Source organism: Balaenoptera physalus, assembly GCF_965194825.1.
Source record: "Balaenoptera physalus genome assembly, chromosome: 18".
Taxonomy (NCBI): domain Eukaryota; kingdom Metazoa; phylum Chordata; class Mammalia; order Artiodactyla; family Balaenopteridae; genus Balaenoptera; species Balaenoptera physalus.
In genome coordinates, this window is record NC_138899.1 from 63967491 (window position 1) to 63988099 (window position 20609).

The 20609-nt window shown below is 31.6% G+C and overlaps 1 long non-coding RNA gene across 1 annotated transcript in view; it reads right to left on the reverse strand.

Annotated features, from left to right (window-relative positions):
- The window catches only part of LOC309647301, a 144171-nt gene that overhangs the window by 83064 nt on the left and 40498 nt on the right, over positions 1-20609 (reverse strand). Inside the window, exons 2-3 of the long non-coding RNA XR_014255919.1 lie at positions 16057-16151; positions 8691-8757 (exon numbers count right to left, since the gene is read on the reverse strand). This is a non-coding gene — a long non-coding RNA (uncharacterized lncRNA). The remainder of the gene's footprint in view (positions 1-8690; positions 8758-16056; positions 16152-20609) is intronic.

A 20609-nucleotide genomic window follows, 5' to 3' on the forward strand; every position in this document is an offset into this window, starting at 1 on the left:
CAAGTCTTTCACCATTGTGGTTAGTATTATTCCTAGGCATTTTTTTCTTTTTGATGCTATTGTAAATGGAACTGTTTTCTTAATTTCCTTTTTGGGTTATTCACTGTTAATGCACAGAAATGCAACTGATTTTTGAATGCTGATTTTGCTTATTAGTTACAACAGGGTTTTTTTTGTGTGTGTGTGTGCGCGTGTATGGGGTGTGTGTGCGCGTGTATGGGGTGTGTGTGTGTAATCAAGGTTTTTCTACATGTAAGATCATGTCATCTGTGAACAGAAATAATTTTACTTTATAAATCTTTTATACCTAAAATCGGTTCATAGCTGTCTGGCAATCTTGGCCCATTCATTCATTCTTCTAGAAAAACATCAGACAGGTGTCTCTTCTCTCTCTTCAGACTTCCAATATCTCCCTTTCATCCTCACTTTCACTCAAAAAACAGAAGCTATGAGAAGAGAATTTCTGCCAGTTTCCACCACACCTATCTACATACATGTATCCGTCCCCATATAACTCCTTCTTTGAATTATGGATGAACAATCACTGTTCATAAGACCAATCCCTTCCCTTTTATACTAGATTTTATCCTCTCTTGCTTCCTTAAGGATATTCCTGTAACACTCTCCCCTACATCTTTAATTTTTCTCTCTATTGGATCATTCCTATCAGCAAAATGTTATAATTTCTCTCATCTTAATTTCATCCCTTACAGATTATTACTTTCTGTGATAATATTGCAATTTTTTTTTTAAATTTTATTTATTTATTTACTTATTTATGGCTGTGTTGGGTCTTCGTTTCTGTGCGAGGGCTTTCTCTAGTTGCGGCAAGCGGGGGCCACTCTTCATCGCGGTGCGCGGGCCTCTCACTATCGCGGCCTCTCTTGTTGCGGAGCACAGGCTCCAGACGCGCAGGCTCAGTAATTGTGGCTCACGGGCTTAGTTGCTCCGCGGCATGTGGGACCTTCCCAGACCAGGGCTCGAACCCGTGTCTCCTGCATTGGCAGGCAGACTCTCAACCACTGCACCACCAGGGAAGCCCGATAATATTGCAATTTTATCACTGATGTTTTAATAAACACTCAGAGGAAAATTTTTTCCTATCTATTTTTATTTCTATTTTTAACTCTGAGACAAATATCATGGCTTTCTATGTGAAAGCCTGATAAATTTAAAATATTAGAAAACATTTATTTCCACATGCCTGAAAAATATGGAAATTCTTTATTTAAATGTATTAGTAAAGTGAAAGATTCCAGTGGAGCAATCCAGAAATAGGGAAGGTACATCTCTCTTTACCTGTGTTCAACAGCAACAATTATCTCTCGAGCTGGTAAGCTTTGATTTTTCCTTTCCATTTATAATAATCTTCTACTCTGGGGTGCCAAAATAGGTTTTATATTATGCCTTCAGGAAGGGGTTATTTTAAATTCAAAATTTCTTTAATCTATAGACAGTTTCCATTGTCACATGATAGGGATATTCAGATGCTAATACATGTCATGAAAATATTTATGCTACTTTGTTGTTTACACATATCCTTTATGTGTCACTAAATTACTTTAGATTTTTCAAATACTTAATTTTACTTTTAATCTGGTATTAACACAATTTATAATAGTAATTACTTTCTTCAAGTATGCTTCAAATTATGCACATAAACCTCTAAGGAGCTGGCTATATATAGCCCCTGGCCACAGAGTGACTATCCTTGCTTAGGACAGTGGAATACTACACAAGTGGTATGATATAGATATTATACCTGGAGAAAATAAAATTCACAGATGACAGATTAAAACTTGCTTTTCTTTTACTTCTGTTTTTTGGATACAAATGCTTAAAAACAAGGATTTTATTAACTAGATAAGGTACATTTAAAATTCAGTGTTGAGAACAGGCTTGAAATAATATTCAGATATAATCCAGAAAGCCTATTTTATAATCCAAAAAAACCTAGTTTTTCAGTTTAAGTGAATATAAATTTGTACTGTTGCTACATTCCCTTCATTTTTTTCTGATGAAGAAATTAATGATTACTTAAAAACTGTGTGAAGTGGATTTCAATCTAAATAATTTACTCCAGAAAAGTCTGGAGATATATATATGTATTTACACAACTATATATATACATATATGGTACAATATATAGAGTTACATATATGTTATCATTTTATTATTAGATATGTTATCATTTTATTATTAGATTTCCTAACAATAGTTGCCTTATATACAAAGTTAAACTACTTACAAGCTAAACATTTATATTGAGTTTTTAATTTTTGATGACTTTACTCCCTAGATATGAATAAATTATAAATATATCATAATGTCAGCCAAGAAATGCAATATAAAAAGTTTTATGAGAACATAAATAAATATGCTGTTTATCTTAACTTTTTTTCTTCTTAGACACATTCTTCTTTTGCATTCAAATTATGGATACTTACCCATTGCTATTCTCTCTTTACAATTTTTATGCTGTGTCAATCATTCCTCGTATTCAGTTGGTCAATAAAACCAACTGACCCTTTCTTTGAGATCACAATTCATCAATTTCTTTGCCATTCTTAATTCATACCTTAAAATCAGGTCTAAGTACCTGATAACTACAATTGCATTTCAGCTTGACTTCCCATCTTTAATCAACTAATAAACTTCCTGAAACTCATATATTCAAGAATATATCTGTGGTTTCCCAAGTGGAGTGTGTACTTCTCTGCCTAGTATCAAGGTCTATATAATTAGGACCTAACCAGTATTTTCTATTTCTCTCCAGTGAAAACACTCTACAATTCAAGTTAAAAGATATCTTTTAAAAGCCATGACAACCAAATGCCTTATGTGGACCTTTCTGAAATAATCAGAAATTTTAACAGGAACTAGATATTATTATAGTAAGGGATTATTATTAATTTTGTTAGTGTGTTCAAAGTATGGTGGCTATATATTTAGGGGAAAAGGGTCCCTATAAGTTAGAGAAGCACATGAACTATTTGTGAGTGGACAAAAGACTGATGCTACTGTGGCCACCAGGTGAGTAGCAAGTGGAACAAACACAATTACTCATCATTTGAGTGTGACTATCCTCTCCCACTGAGTGATTTTTCAAGGCTCCTGCAAGAACTGAGATGCTTATAATAAATTGTTTTTCAGTTCTTTCCTCCCCTAAGCTGTATATTCCTACCTCATCTTTGAATCTTCACTGAACCTACTGCTGGAGGCTAAAATACTCACTAACCCCTCCTCCACTTATCCCTGCTTTTCAGGACAATTTAAGTCTATCTTCTCTGGTGAATTCTTACTTCAACCTTTCTGAAGGTTTCTGATATTGAACTGTCCATTCACAGTAAGTTTTTTTTTTTATTTTTTATTTTTTATTTTTTTTATTTTTATTTTTTTCACAGTAAGTTTTGAATACAGACTATTATTCCCAGGATTTAGTACTGTGCTGAGCTGATAACTGGTTTCATTATTTCATACCTATCCTCCTTTCAAACTGGACTATGTGGTAATGCTTCCTGGTATGGACCATGCCATTTCTCCACTCCTACATCTCAGTCCACTGGAAACCTCATAGTGCCTACATCCTTTAATCTCTCCTTCCAAGTTTGCTGGCTAAAACAAGAGCCACCTTCAACAAGTAGATATGGAAAGAGCCCTGATGACTAGATGCAAAACCAAAAAAAAAAAAGCTATTAAAAAAAATCAGAAAATAAGAAGTTCTAGACATGTCTCCTAAGCTCTTAAATCATCCTGAGTGCAGTGGAATTCACTGGTCAATTTCTGCATTTTTAACTTCATCAATGAAATGAATAGTAGAAATAATTTATTGAGGCAGCAATTACATAGAGCAGTGAATTTGAAGGCAGAAGACCCAAGATGGAATCCTGGCTCTGTCCCTTAGGAATCAAGATCTTGGATAAATTACTTCAGTACACAGAGCCTCAGTTTCCTCTTTGTAAAATGGGCCTATTAATGCCTACTTCATGAAACTGTGGTTAAGACTGCACAATCTTAAACTTTTATGAGCACATCTAGTAGTGAACAAGTATTCAAAAAATAACCTGCTGAATCTAAATTTATAGTACGATTTGAAACACACCTCAGACAAACTTAGGGTTTCAGTGGACTGTGATTCAACATGAACCAACTGTATTGATGACAAAGAGAAAGTGGAATCAGGATGCATTCATAGAAGTATCTTATTCATAAGAGACATACTGTATTTTGTACCTCAAACCACATTGAGTATACTGGGTTCAGTTCTATATACAATATTTTAAAAGGAATACTGACAAAATGTAGCAGATCCAAAGTGAAATACCCAGGATACTAATGGTCTAGAATTCATATTGTGAGAACCAGTGGAAGGACTTGGGTATGTTTAGCTTAGAGAAAAGATACAAAAACTATTTTTAGAAGATAAATCTAGGGCCAAAAATTAAGTTGTATGCTAAACTGAAACCTGCTCTCTTACAAGAATTTTATTTTCTATGAGTTATTAATGACATAAATACAATTTATAACACTAAGGAAAAAGTCTATTTATTATGGTTCTAATTCTAATATTCTGAGGGCTAAAATAAAATGAATACAGATCACTTTAAAAATTGACTTTTAGAAAAATTCAATGTATTTTACTAAGCTGTCTTGTTAAGGATTTGGAGGACAAACTGCCAATTTTAAGTTCTGACTATAGGGCACCAAATTCCAGAGGCATAAGAAACAGCTCTTGTAGAGCCAAATTAAGGAAAACAAAACTGAAAAAAATTTTAATAAACTTACTGGATATAACAGGAAGAGTGAAACTGACAGTCTAGGCAAAAAGTCAGGTGTGACTACTGACAAGTGGATATATGTTTATGTCAATCTGCATTCAATTTATTCCTGTTTTTACAGGGAGATAATTTTGAAGACTCACATTTCAGACAAATAGGCAAAGGGCAAGACTGCAGAGAATAGTCTGGGATGTTACCTACTGTACTTATGCTTAGAGCTTGAAATCCCTATCATACTAGGGTTCATTATATTTGTATATTCATTTCCTATTTAAATCAAGGCCTGTGCTATTAAATTCTGCCTTGTTTTCATTTCCTAAGAAAATATGCAAAGTAAGTTCACAAATAGTAAGTTTTCTATTATTCTTCTTTGAATCACCCATCTTGAACTGAGAAGTTGTTCAGGGTGGGAAAACAGTGAATTCATTCCCTTTCTATAGTTTTGGCATTAAAATTCAAATTTTATAGCTATAATTCTGGTGAGATCAGAAACACAGCACTGCCTTAAACATTAAAGCTCAAATTTAACTCGTTCTCTTAAACATACATGTGTCAAATATATAAAATTTTGAGGACAGGAACACCTGGCATTTGATTAAGCATTGTCTACTTCTCAAAAATAGCTGTTATTTGAACAATGACTGAAAAATGGCTGTTGCATATTGTCAACTTGCTCTATGTTCACAAACTGTAAAACAATATACAGCTTTGAGAGCTTAGATATGATATGTTTACTAAATTAATATCAATTGATGATGTTATTAAGTTTGCAAATCCTTCTTTACCACCAAATGCTGACAGTACCTAGCATCCTTATAAAATTTTCTGCTTTGGATTATAACACCCTTTACTAATCCAAGTGCCAAAAAAGCAATTTGTTTTTTTCTCTTTTGGCACACGTCTTTCTCTCAGAAACATTCACATTATCAAATTATTCAAGATAATTAAAATTTCCCCATGGATGGCATAGGTAGACAGTAATTTACACCAGTAAATTTCCATCACAAATAAAAATAGGAGAAATTTCAGCTACATCTAGGGACTCATAAAAAAAGCATTACATTTTCATTGAAAACACAACAGATTTTATATCATTTGCCATATTGATTGCTTACTGCCCTACTGATTACAACATTCTGGTTTTATGTCCAGTACTTTCAGTCAATCCTACATTTACACTATTTATAATTCAAGAACTGACAATATTTTCTATAATGGTATAATTACATGCCATTGCTATTCTATGGCTAACTTGATAACATTTCTGAAAACGATAACCAGTCCTATGTGAGAAATAGTTGTCATTTCTTTTCACTAGCTTATCTCTTGGATAGCAGGCAAATTTAATAAGTCTCCTGAATTACAAGGTAATTTATCTCCATCACTTTTGTTTACAGGACTACTAACATTGACAGCATTGAATAGTGAATTTTCTGCTTTATCTTTTGTTTCCTATTTACAAAGTCAATCTCTTAAAATTTTTGTTGTTCTAGATTAGAGACAGAAGCAATGATATTAACTGCTGACAATGAACCTAAAGATGTTATTTTATTTAGCACCAAATGATACATTAATTTATTTTAAATTCACATAACAGAAATATATAAAAATCAAAAAACATAGCTCAAAAAAGAAAAAGTAGGAAGGAATGTGACTTTCTGAATGTTTTATGTTAAGCAACAAAAGTTTAAGAGCTTAAAATTGAAAAACAAACTTGAAAAATATTTCATCTCTACTCAATTTGTAAAAATGAATCAAAAACACTATCATTATTTAATTTTTACAGTATCAAACATATGGAACACTAATACTCCACAATTTCTGGAACATCCATATTCCACAAGTGAATAGTTCAAAAAAATCCCTATCTTAAAAAAACAATGGGGACTTCCCTGGTGGTCCAGTGGTAAAAGAATCCACCTTCCAATGCAGGGGGTGCAGGTTCGATCCCTGGTTGGGGAACTAAGATCCCACATACCGTGGGGCAACTAAGCCCGTGTGCCACAACTACTGAGCTTGCGGGCCTCAACTAGAGAGCCTGCGTGCCGCAAAACTACAGAGCCCACATACTCAGGAGCCTGAGTGCCACAACTAAAGAGAAAACCCGCATACCACAACTAGAGAGAAGCCCACGCGCCATAACGAAGAGCCCATGCATCACAACGAAAGATCCCGCATGCCTCAACGAAGATCCCGTGTGCCGCAACTAAGACCCAACACAGCCAAATAAACAAACAAATAACTAAATAAATATTAAAAAAAGAAAGAAAGAAACAATAGTGTAAAATAAACATAAAAGAGAGAAAGACGGAATACACACACAATCATGAAGAATCAATGACCACTGTCACTATGTGCCTATTCTTCTGGGTATTGTTTAATTGGAAACAACGCTATTCTAGTATCTAAGATTAAAAGTAACTCCAGGCATATTACATAGAAGAGACAAGAGTAAGCATTTCAACTATGAAATACCGCAAATGACCTATTTTAAAAGATACTGGAGAGTATCCAAGCAAGGCTGCTTGCTTAGAAATTTATAAAGGAGATGAAATGAGCTTAAGAATGTGATGTTATCTGTACTTATAAATCTGTTGGAAATTAATGATACCTATTTCTTTTTGAAAAGTGGACTGCCCTCCAGTCTACAGTAAGACTGCAATACCAATTGAAAAGATTTCTTTTTCTAAGATTTAAGTTGAAGAAAAGCTGAGCTGGCTTCCAAGGGACCAATTAAGAAAGCCAAGCCTGGATTATATAGGATTCTTTGGGGATTTGCAAATGTTTCCATTCTAGTTTTCCAGTGACAAAAATATAAAAGGAAAAAATTATAAAAAGAAGTGATCTGTGGCATTTGGTTACTATTCTTCAAACGGGCTCATTACTACAAATTTTCAATATTTAATTGATTCATACCCTAAAAACTACTTAATTGAGCTCAATGGCTGGTCTATGATCATAAAGTCACTCCTTGACACATACACATTATTTAATAATAATACACATTATTACTGGGTCACTAAATGCAATGGTATGAGGTAATGTAAGAGAAGCACCTGAAGCACTAGTTTTCATTTAAACAGGGCCATCCCTCAATATCAAGAACAGAAAGAGTAGCAGTTGAGTTTCTTTTATTCAGAGATGTAAAATTAGCTGAAGGAATACATGGAAATGAATCTTTTTGGTAACTGATTTTAGGGTCTCAAATTTAGGGAAATAAGTATCTTGTGCATTTACCATAACCTTGTTTTTGACAGTTTTTCTAGGGGTATGATATTAATTTCAGCTAACCTATTAGAATTATTCCCTTAGCATTTACAAGTTTCTCAAAAGTAAAATGAATCAGGGTAAAAATGTTTCTTATTCTAAGAGGTGTGCATGTGTATATATAAAAGGAAGGAAAAGGGATTGCCTTCCTGTTTTTCCCACCTCTTGAAGTTTAACAGCTAAATTTTAAGCACGTCACAAAGAAGTCAGAAGTGTAATCTAGTAAAATGTAAAAACAGATAAATGAAAAAAACTGTTTCTCCAGTGGAGGGGACACTTCCACTTTATAAAACCATAAAATAACTGTCAATAAACCTGAATAATGATGATAATAAAAAAGACCACTACTTATTTGTAAATTCCTTTGAAGGAAAAGGGTTTAAAATTATGATTCTCAGATTTAGAGATGATAGGGCCTGGCTGTAAAATCCTTTCCAAAACAGAAAACTTACCCAAGGCAATGACATTATTTTTGCTCTAAAATGGACTAAATTAACATCGAACTTCAATGTGTTTGGGGGTCAGGGGAGGTTAGAAACTTGTCATTCTAGGATGGCAGAAAAAAAATTCAGAAATATAGCAAAATATGACACCAAACAGTAACTTTTTACAGCAATGGCAGGGGGACTGTGAGTTAGTACTTACAAGGTAAGAATTGCAGGGCTAAGTAGGGGGCTTGTTTTATTATGGTCTTCATTTTGTTGTTATTCACCTAGGAAAAAATAAGAGGGAAGACTTAAAAAATCTGATCACATTATATAAGTTAGACAATTTTCAAATGACAATCATTGTTTTTTGATCCTTATACAGCACTGAACAATCACAGATTAGAAATACCTAGCAGCAGCATTTATATATTTCAGTACAGAGTACTATCATTAATTTTTTAAATTCACTTTTCTATTACTATCACCCTCTTGAAGTTTAAAAGTCAAATATGTAAGTGTAACTAAAACTCACACTTCAATATCTAACTTGGAGCACACTGAGGCTTCTGGAAGACATCATATAATTGCAGATATTTTAAGATAAATTCAGTATCATACCTCAACATTGACCAATCTCTTTCTCTTTCTCTCACACACATACACATGAAACCTACAAATCTGTATACTGCCCAATTCCAAGAATTCTACTGTAATACAGTATAAATACAAAGCTTAAGTTGGAGCTTAAAATGCATGAAGAAATTTCTGAAAACAGTATGCTATGATCTATGGCCAAAAGAAAAGAAAACACAGTCATGAAATTGCCTGAATTAAAGCGTAAATGAAAGAGTAGTGATAAAAAAAGAGAAACTATTTCCATGGTTGTCCTTTACTTATAAGAGTAGGAAGGATTAAAAGCCAGTATGCAAAGGAAGGAAACAGTATGGCTCTCATCTTCAAAAATAGAAGAATTTATTTAAAATTTAAAAATATCCTAGCAACTTAAGTTGGTTAGAATGTTTGATTTCTGTGGGCCATGATTATAAATTGTAGTTCGTACACCAACTAACACTTAAGCACTTACTACAAGACATAGAATAGAATAAATCCAATCCATGCCCTTAATGGAGTATTCCAAGTGTATATCTTATTGTAGAATATCTTCACCAAAAAGGACAGTACATTTTTAAAACTTATTTGAAAAATAAATATTTCAAATCCACAGAAAAATCAAGAGAATAGTAAAATGAATCCCCACATCCTACCCCTGGCCCTCCGATGCAGCTGTATTGAATTCTAATATTCTGTCATACTTACTTTGCTTTTATTTATTTACTTTTTTTTTTTTTAAAGAAAAAAAAAACTACACATATAGTTGAGTTCCTTTTGTACCATACCTTGGATCCCATTCCCCTCTCTCCTAAGACATAATCACAATCCTGAATGTGGTATTTAATTCCTATGCATCTTTTTACACTATTATTACAAATTCAAGTATTTAAAACAATATGTATCATTGCTTTCAAGCTTCATATAATGTTATCATACTGTATCTAATCTTCTGCAACTTTTTTTTGTTTGCTGAAGACATTCATCTGTGATGATACACATAGCTCTCATTTTAATAGCTGTATAATAAACATTTTTTATCACACAACTATGTCACAAATTTGCCATTCTCCTGTTACTTAACATTTACATTGCTTTCAATTTTTTCCTATTAAAAGTAAAAATAAATAAGACTTTACTACAAATGTGTTAGTTTATCTAAAACATCTAGGAATGGAATTGTTGAGTTAAAGCCTATGTATATCTTCAACTTTAGTAGGATGTTGCCAAATGCTTTCACAAGCAGCGTATGAAAAGTTCTCCTTTCTGTATTTTCTCCAATACATATTTAGAGGCACATTTAAGATGAATAGCTACTATCTAACTGAAAATTTAAAAAATTCTTAAGTGATCAATTCCCTCTGTTTTCATCAAGTACAGGTTAAATAGAGGTATACTAAACGTTCCAAACAAATACTTAAAATTTGGTCCAAGGTACTTGAACAAAAATAAGCTCTCATAATATAGGTAGGTTTTCTTCATATGACTGAAGAAATAGCAAGACTTAATCTAGAGCCACTGTGTTAGAAATGATAAGATTCATAATTAGTTACTGAGCTTAGAGGAAAAAACAAAGCAGAAAATGTAAATGGTTTATTAGTGTGAAGAATCCTTCCCCAATTCATTTTGGGCAGTGTTCTCACATGTGGTGCTTCTAAAAAAAAAAAAAAAAACTCACTTAGTGCTTATAAAAAACACAAATTCCTAAGTCCAGCTCCAGAGATTCTGATTCAGCACATCTGGAAAAATGCTTTAGTCTAGGTTATTCTGGTACAGGTGGTCCACAGATACTTTACACAGTAATTAGTAGTAAAAACAAGGTATTTTCAATATAAAGCATTATGTAACTCACTTTTTTGGTTAAGGGTAGGTAACAGTAATTAATATGTTATCTGTTAAATTACATCAACATATTAATGAAAACACACTGTAGTATCAGGGAAAAAAAACCCACACCAACCAACCAACCAACAAAACACCCCATGGTTACCTTTTTAAAAGAATGCTATTGTAAATGTTGGACTTTCAGATGGGGCATTAGGCTTACACACTAAAAACACCATTTGTAGTTTTCCACCAAGAATGCTACAAATGAAATCAGAATTGTAACAGAAATCCAATATTCACTTCCCTTTAACTACAACCTATTGGAATTTGGATACAAAAGAGGAGAAAAATATACAGATAGTATTTAGGTTATGCACATCTGTGCAAATTCAAATCATTAAAAATCAAAAACACTCTTTTATACTATTTGAAATTACAGAGTCCTATTTCCAAAAGATTTAGAATAATCTGAACTTTCCATATGCAAAGTTCAGATATAAGACATTATTTTAATAGTAAGAAAAAGTAAAGACTTATGCACTTTCACCTGCAGCCCGCTTTGTCTTTATACACAACACCAAGTAGTACAGGGTGTTGTTCTTTTTAGTTACAGTGAAATCAACAAAAATTTGGCCTTGTTTAGACCGGGCTATAAAATAAAGATAATATGGGGCTTAGCATATGGTCCCAAAGTGAAAGAAACACTCCTATGTGGCCATAGTCAACTTTTCTTTCCTCAAGTGTACTACCTAACTTGTGTTATCAGCAACTATTAATAATTTATTCTAGCCTACCAAAGCATGGAACATACCATAAATACTTTCAGAATCAAGAAAGTTTTCCATTCAAACAGATGGAATTAACCGAATAAAAATTAAATGAACTAAAACCAGAGTAAATAGTAAAAAACAGTAGAAGTCTAAGAACTATAAGCATCTACTGTTCTCTTTAAGCTGCTTTGGGAATAAAATACCTTTTTGTCAAAGAATGTATTCATTATACTATATATGGATTCCACTGACAGTTTGGCCTTTCTCACTTGGTCTGTAAAAGCTGGTGGGTGCAGGCTCTGTTGGCCACCATTATTGCATATTGATGCTATTCTGTACAATAGTTGACAAGCAGCAGCAATCTCTCAGACCCTGCTCCCAACTGTAAAGAGCAAGAACAAGGGCTGTGGTGATACTTGTTTATTCACTGTTGCTGCCACTGAAGCAGCAAGCTGAGAAAAGCATATGCAACTAACACACAGAGGAAAAAACTGGCTCAGCTCAACCTACCTAGTAAGTCTGCTTTTCTCATTACATGATAAAATTAGTTAAGAAGGAATTTTTTCTTTAAAAAGTGGGATGGAGAGAGAAGAAAAGACAAAATTGATGTTTTGATTAGAAATGGAACCTGTAATGTATCTAAGGAAAAAAATTAATGACACATGTAATGACACTTCAGCTCCTAGTTTAGATTTAACTGCTCAGTTATCAAAATTCTCAGAAGAGTTTTAACCAGGTTCAGGGTGAATTCATAAAGACTATCTTCCCTAGCCATTCTTCTGGAAAATAAGAAAGCATCTAAACTTTAATCAAGAAATGAAATTATATTATGCTTAATAAAGAGCTTCAGTCTCCCAGGTTCCACATATCTAATCACCAATATATGTTTGACATCAGACACTATTAGCAAATAAGTAAGATTTTAGCCCATAAAGTTTTTACAAAAGTTCCAGCTATTAAAAAAAATTTCCACATGTAATTAACCTACTATGAATGTGTAATACAAAGTTAAAAACTTAGTAAGTACATATCAATTGATGACTAACAGAAATAGAAATATTTGTTCTGTCAAATTATCTTTAAACTTAAATGACTCTATTTACGGACTTATAACTTTAAATTTAAAAGAAATTCTTATTTTTTAACATTTTAAGTATTTTTGATTCTGAAAAATATTTAAAAAGTCAGAAAAATTAGGAAATCTGTAAATTATTTTTTAAATGCAAGAATAGGCTGATAAACTTAAATAGCTAGTCAAGAAGGCTAGGTTTGAGATAAATAAAAGTGTAAAATATAGTAATATTTACAATTCAGATAATATTTTGTTAAAAAACCCCAATCTTTAATTTTTATCAAAATTGAAAAAGTCACTTTTCTGCTTAGCAGCAGCTCATAACAAACAATGTTAATAATAAAAATTAAAAAAAAAAATCTGAGGATCACAGGATAACAAAATTACTAAATATATTTGTTTATTATGAAAGCTATCCAATAAGAAATAGTAACAGCAAATATCAAAGAAAGATTTTTAAAAATTAAGACATTTACAAACAATAATAAATTAATAAACGATTAACCAGTCAATTAATCAGTCTCAGCAACTACATTTGAATCAGGCTGCATGTTTCTCTTCCAAGTGACTCTAACCATGAAAATAGGAAAGTAAAACTAAGCCAAATCACATATGTTAATGAAATATCAAAAGTGTGGTTTGTGGTGCTGAGAACTGAAATTCTACTTCACAATGATATTAAATAAAAAAACTAAGTCCTGACATTAATTAAATATTGCCTTTTGAAAATGCTTATCAGACAATACAATTCTGATGCATTACGTCTTATCTGAAGAAAACTGAAACAGATTAAGGATCTATTTGCTAGTCAGAAAAAGAAAACATAAAATACACACATGTACAACACTGCCTCAAATAAACATTTAAAATTTTTCATTAAGAAATTGTATCTACTCTTTAATGAATCCTCAGCAACACCATAAAACCTCAAAGAAAATTTTTATAGCTGACAAACTGCTTAAAATATAAGTTGTCCTTATATACTAGCACTATACATCAACGACAAATATGAATAATTTCAAGTCCCTTCATACGTAGATATGTTAAATTACCTCTATTCTAGTTTATCCAAATATTCTTCTCCCCCTAAGGATAACTATTTCAATAAAACTAGAACACTGACAGTGTAACTGTATTTTGGGAACAATTAAGAATTTTCCTGAAAATAAACATTATTTAACCCTGAAAATGCACTTATCCAAAAACATAAATATTGCACAAATAAGATAGAAATCTATCACTGTAAAAAATGTAACACAATAAATCCTTTCCCCCAAATTCTGTTATAATGAACTACATGTTAAGGCTTAGTTAGATAATCAGGTTTGTAAATTAAAAACAGCCAAAATCCTTACAAAATGTCCTTTAAGGGATAGCCAATCACATGTAGCAGTAAAAGCCCTTATTAACCTGTCTCCTAAAATAACACATACTACTAATTAGGTTAAAGTTTCTTACTCTGTAAGAACTGACCAAATAGAAGAAAACTGTTAATATCTACACCAACTCTTTTAGATGTTAAATTACTTACTAAGCTAAAAATTTGGAAGTTTGTAAGCTATCGATGGGACAATTTCATGATGCTAAATACTTGTGTCTAAACAATAAGTTTTGACAACTTCAGAGATCACAAATCATAAACTCTCTATATCAGGAACAACTCTAATTTATATCTTTTCCACAATATAAATTCAAAAGCTGTCTCTCTTTCCCCATTTAACTCATTAAGACTGTGTATAAAGATATCTGAATTGAAAGTGATAAACTGAACCTGGATTTTCCCCCCCCCCAGATACCCAGAAATTGGATTTTTCACTTTTCATCTTAATGTTCTCTAACCTAGAAAACACTGGTTAAGTTAAAGGGCAAAAACTGTATTCATTTTCATCCTATCCAAACTAAGCTGCTTTTTAATAACATTCTCAAATCAAAGTTATGAAGACTTTCTATACCTTGTATTTATCTCAGACAAGCACCTTACAGTATAATGACACCAATATCTGAACTCCACCCTTATATCAAACTGATTTCTATTAAATTTTAATGTTTTACTTAACCTTAACTGTCAACGGATTCACATTCCTGGATCACCTAATATCTAATAAAACAGAAATATCTGATTTTTAAAGTATTTTGATATGTATCTCAATGTTCAAACACATTCTTAAACATGCATCTGAGAATTTACTTAAAAATTTTTTTAACATTCTTTAAAGATAAAAGCAGTTCTATGGCCATGGTGATAAATACACCTCACTCTTAAAGACTAAGATTACACTCTTCTTATGAAAACAAACCTTTGTGATTTCCTATATCTTAAGTATATAAAGTAAATATTTTTAGGTGAAAAAAAATTTAAAGAAAAAATTATATTATGTTATCTTTTAGTAAACCTCACTTTACTTAGCAAATAGTGTTTTAAAAAACATATTATGGTTAGTGTTTCATGTAATTTATACTTTACTAATCAAAACTTAACCAATACTTAGTAATACTGTTCAATGAATTTTCACTATACCAGATTACAATTTAGAAAACAGCCAAAATTTTTATCAGCTAAGTATCTGAAAACTTCAACTAAAACTATAAAATAAATTTTATTTCAAAGCAAATAAACATGCTGGAAAAGTGGTTCTGTGATAAAGTATTTTGGAGGTAAAGACCAAAGTCACTGGAAGTTCTGGAATTCTACAGTTTATTTTTAAAGAGTTTGCAACTTTTGATATGAACAATTTAAATATTTCACTCAGAGTACCTATGAGTAAGATGCTAGTTTCTGCTTAAGAAAGTGGGTTTTTCAGTTTCAACCAAATTGCCACTTTTGGTTAGGACAGTCCTTGGAATACTTTAAATTCTCTTAAAATATTCTCATTAATCTTATCTGATTTTGTAGGGTCTATCTACCACTATACCTGTCAAAGAGCGAAACACCAAATTCCATTTGATTTAAACCTTCCATTTTATAATATGAAAAAATCCACTATTTAAGTCTTTTACATATAACACTGTAATAACAACCTTAAGAAAAAAAAGAAAGATCATTATATATACACTTATTTTTAGAATAAATAAATTCATTTGGAGTTGGACCTAATACAAGATGATAAGAACATCAATTATATGAAAAAAAAATCTGAAGTTTTAATAAATCAAGAGAACTCAACTGTGGCCACTTCGCTGGATGATTTCTGTCTATTAGTAAATATTGATTTTAGCTCACCAAAATGTTCTGGCTTTACCAATTGTCTAGCTCAATTATACTGCAAAGATATAAAATTGTATGCTTTTAAAATTCTTTAGTATACCTTAACCTCCTATCATGTTCCAATGCATTATGTGAATGTTCAATCAAAGAAGTTAGGTTGTTCTCCAGAATTGGCTCTCTCCTAAAGGTCAAAACCTGCAATAAAAATGTCATGTATTATAGCATGAAGACACTCAACAGATTTCCGCCTCCTGCAGTTTCACAGTGGATCCCTGAACACAGAAGTAAGATCTTCAAAATGACCCCAATCTTGCCTATATTCAAAGAAACCCTAACTTGAAAATAATGTTTTAAAAATAGAAATATCTTGATTAGAAACACCTGTGATATGCTTTATCATCCGAAGCCTCTTCAAACAAATCAGATTAATATGTTTCTGCTTTCATTTCTCTTTAGAGCATTCATTTTGAAAGCAGTGTAGATGAGTGTGTGTGTTTATGTAGGTAGTTGTCAGAGGACTGGTAAAGGGGACTCCATAAGGAAAACAGAAATATAGTTTGTGCCTCTAAAACTCACAAAATCCACAGTTTAAGAAGTTACTCAAAGGGATAGAGACAAATTTTTAAATACCTTTCTCCCCAAATTATCGTATGTTTTAATGGTGACAGAAATTACCATCATTTTCAACTTCAGTCTTTTGCCAAGCCTGAGTAAATAATAATACTGATATTTCCAAACGTTTTAAGACATTACAGTCTAACAGAACAAAACTTAGAAATTACTTTTAAAACAAATTAAAATATTTATAAGTAATAAATGGATGAGTATCGGGCCACTGGTTTTTTTAATGTGTCCAAGTAGAGGTGGTGTAACTCAATGTATGTAAGGGTGTTTTCATTTGTTTCACCTGAATCTTAATAATTTAGTGGCAATCAACTATATAAAAATATTAAATTGTTAAATTACCACAGGTTTATAATGTACTATATGTGAACCACAATGCTCTGAGTTTTCCATTTTTATTTAAAATAAAATAACCCTTTATTCCTCTGCAGCCAAATATCTGATTGTTTAATAACAAAAAACACACACATATAACTCACAAACACTAATCCTGAAACCATGACATTTAAAAAAATTAGAATAATTGTACATAGTCTTCCTCAAAAGATATAGACAGTTTTCTATATGTGAGCATACAGTAAAGGAAGATATCTTAATTAAAAAAAATCACAGGATAATAGAAGAAACCAATATGTACTCCATGCCAAGTGTTGTTTTTAAATAGTAGGGAAACAAAAAATACTAGATAATAAAGAACAAAAGAGGTTCAGATAGAAGACAAATATTAAATCAAATGTGTATGATAAAAAAGATGTTAAGAAAACCTTGAAATATTAAAATTCAAATCTCAAATCTATTACAAAATACAGCTTTTTACACTCAGAACCCACGACAAGTCTTTCCAGTGCAAAGATTCTTTAGTGAAATATGACAGGATTAAACAAAAGTGCATTTAACTTCTCATTATTTGATAAAAAATATTAAGAATAGAATTCATATATATATTTAATACTTTTATATATTTCCAATACTTTAAACTTGCCTTTCTAAAAGAAAGATCCTTTAAAGTATCTTTAAGACAGGCAAAGGAAAAAAAAAAGGCAAGAGAAAATCATTTCCCTACCAGAAAGCAATATTTCTAGGAAGGCTCTACAGTCATTTGTTCATGCAAATAATCAGAAAAATATATAAACACATATTAGTAATGTGACATTCTACAACTGATGTTACTCCTATAATATTAAGACAATCGAGACTTTAAAGTTCTACTACTGTCACTTGTAAAAATTAAATGCAAAAGCAGCTTAATCTCATTTTCGACACTTATTTCAAAGAAAGTGGTAGTTTATTACTGATTTCCTTAAGAGATTTGGAGCTACCAAATTTCAGCAAGTCATAGTTTGAATTCTAATTACATGCCAAAATTAGTGGCCTGGCACACAATGTTTCTAAGTTTTCTGAATTAAAACAAAACAAAATGTACAGTAATACTCTGACAATTCTTTCTAAGATGTGTTTTCTAGTTATAATCAGACCAGTAATCTGTTTCTTCTAAAAAAGGGTTAAAAAGAAATCAGTGAAGATTATTAAGCTTCATTAAACAAAAGGAAAAAAAGACAAGAGCCAATTTTAGCCCAGTAATATTTTAAAATAAGAGAGACAAATTTTTATAGAATAAAATTTCAAAATCGTGTGTAAATTTATACTCTGATGTTTTTAATTGGAGAAAGCTTATGTATCCTGTAGAAGAAATCTCTAATACAGTCGCTGGGCATTTTTTTTTTCTTTTTGTAAACCAAATCAACCGACTAATATTTCTGGATTGAAGTTATTTAGTGACATTCTGAACAGTTACTACATACTAATAAGTAAGCAGAGATAAAAATATATGTCTCCACAGAACAAAAAATAAACAAAAATGTAGCACACAAAGCATGATGAAACAAGGGATCCAGAATATGAAAGGTATTTTGCAATTTTCATCCTTAGCTCTAGATAAACATTAAAAGTGATTATTAATCTGATTAGGAAAAAAGTAGTGTTACATACAAACACCTGAGGCTACATTTTGTAAATGTACAACTAAGACAACAGCATTAAAACAAAGTCTAAAACCGCACTTTTATAAAATAGTATGAAGGGCAAACAAATGAAAATCAATGCTACCAGGAAGACTGATACCTTACCTTCTCTAGTTCCCTCTCCCCCACAATATGTAAACATAGCTTTAAAAAGAGCTGAGCTACAGTAGCAACACCTTTCTCCACCATTGTTTTCCTGTGGTAATACAAGACTTTTCTAGCCCTTACAATAGAAAACAAATTAGAGTTATCCATTTCTACAGAGAAATATGGATAATATACATAATATAATAATATACATCTGCTGGAACTCATACCTACACGCCCACAAGTCTAAAACCAAAATCTTCCTCTTATCTAGCACCACATAAAAGGGAAAATATTTTGAATGCTTGTGGATTTTATTTAGGTGCTAGTGTGTTCTCAAGCTTTAGTGTAGTATTTTAAATAAAGGAACCCCTTCACTTCTTTTCAAAATGGCTTATTAAACAAAACAGTCCTTCACCTATCACCTCCCAAAACAAACGAAAAAACCCCATAAACCAAAACACTAAAAAAGTATGGTTAAATTTAACCAGCCTGGCGGAATTTAAAGCCTTTCCCCATCCTACCCTCAAAACTCTCCAAGTCACATAATAATTTGAATGAAAATTAAAACACAAAAACCAAAACAATGAAAAAGCAAAACCCACTGGTTCCGGTATCTTAGGTAAAATTACATTTAAAATAGAAATAGGGTCTCCTACAGTTTCATTAAAGCAAATTTTATAGAGAGGATAATTAGCATCTCTTATGAAATTTTCATGAGATGACTCAAAATAAACAGCTTTGAAAAAAAGCAATGAACATAGGTTGTGTCATTCCAATTCCTGTTTTGAAGGCAATACAAAATAGTATGACTTATAAACTCAGCTATTCCCCTTATTAATATAAATTATATTTATAGCTCTACAGAGATTTATAAAAGTCGTAGGATCTTTTCATTTGAATATTTTCTCACAATGCACATCTGACCTAATGTGAGAATACAAACTCTAAGTTTCAAAATTTCAATTACTATTCATAAAAGGATATAAATTTCTATTAAAAAATCTTTAAAAAACCATCTACGGCTATCTTGTTTATCAGTGAGTTTACCGATTTTCTTTGAAAACCACACCCGCCTTTTATCAAGATGCAACTAAACGGAATGACAAGCTTGGTAATAAAAAGAAATATATTGACGGCTGTCTCAAGCAACATTAAACAACTGAAAACTACCAAATAAAACACAACACATCCACACTGTTCTATGCAATATATTTCTTCATAATGAATTTATAAATGAAATCATACACTCGCACCTGTGCTACTTACCTGTTGTATTGTCTAAATTAAGCAACATAAATTTATCGCAAATAAGGTTTTAAGTCCATTGCAATGGCTGAATTAGCAAAACCTATATATTTTAAATTATATGTGAAAAGGTTAAGAAATGTATCCAATTTTTGTGGAAAATGTGGAATGTGCTCATTCTTAACATTAAGAAAATTGAAGTTTCTTTTCATGGAAATAAAAGAAACAATTCTCCCGTAATCTGCATCTAACAAATACATGTAGGTTAAGATGAAAATATTCTGCCAGAGGAATAAAAAAAATCCTAAATCCTAAACTCAGTTTTTAACCAATAGAGAACAGGGGCAAATATATAAAACTCTTGTAATTTCAGCCAGCAGAATTACAATTTTGCGAAAATCGTCTTCTCTAGGTTCTTCTTTTAATATACATTTCAAAATCACTCGAAAATCCTTTATGCAAGAAAAAATACTAAACACCAGCTTTTTTTTTTTTAAACTCCCCGTCTTAATGTTTCATAACGTGGTTTTCTAAATGTATAATTTTTTGGAAAGTCGAGAATTATAATCTAGTGTTCAACATTCAACCCCCCCAGTCCCGCTTCCTTCCAGCCAATCAGGGGGTAACAAGTTCGGTGTTTTGGGAGCTCCGTTAGACACAATTTGAAAAACAT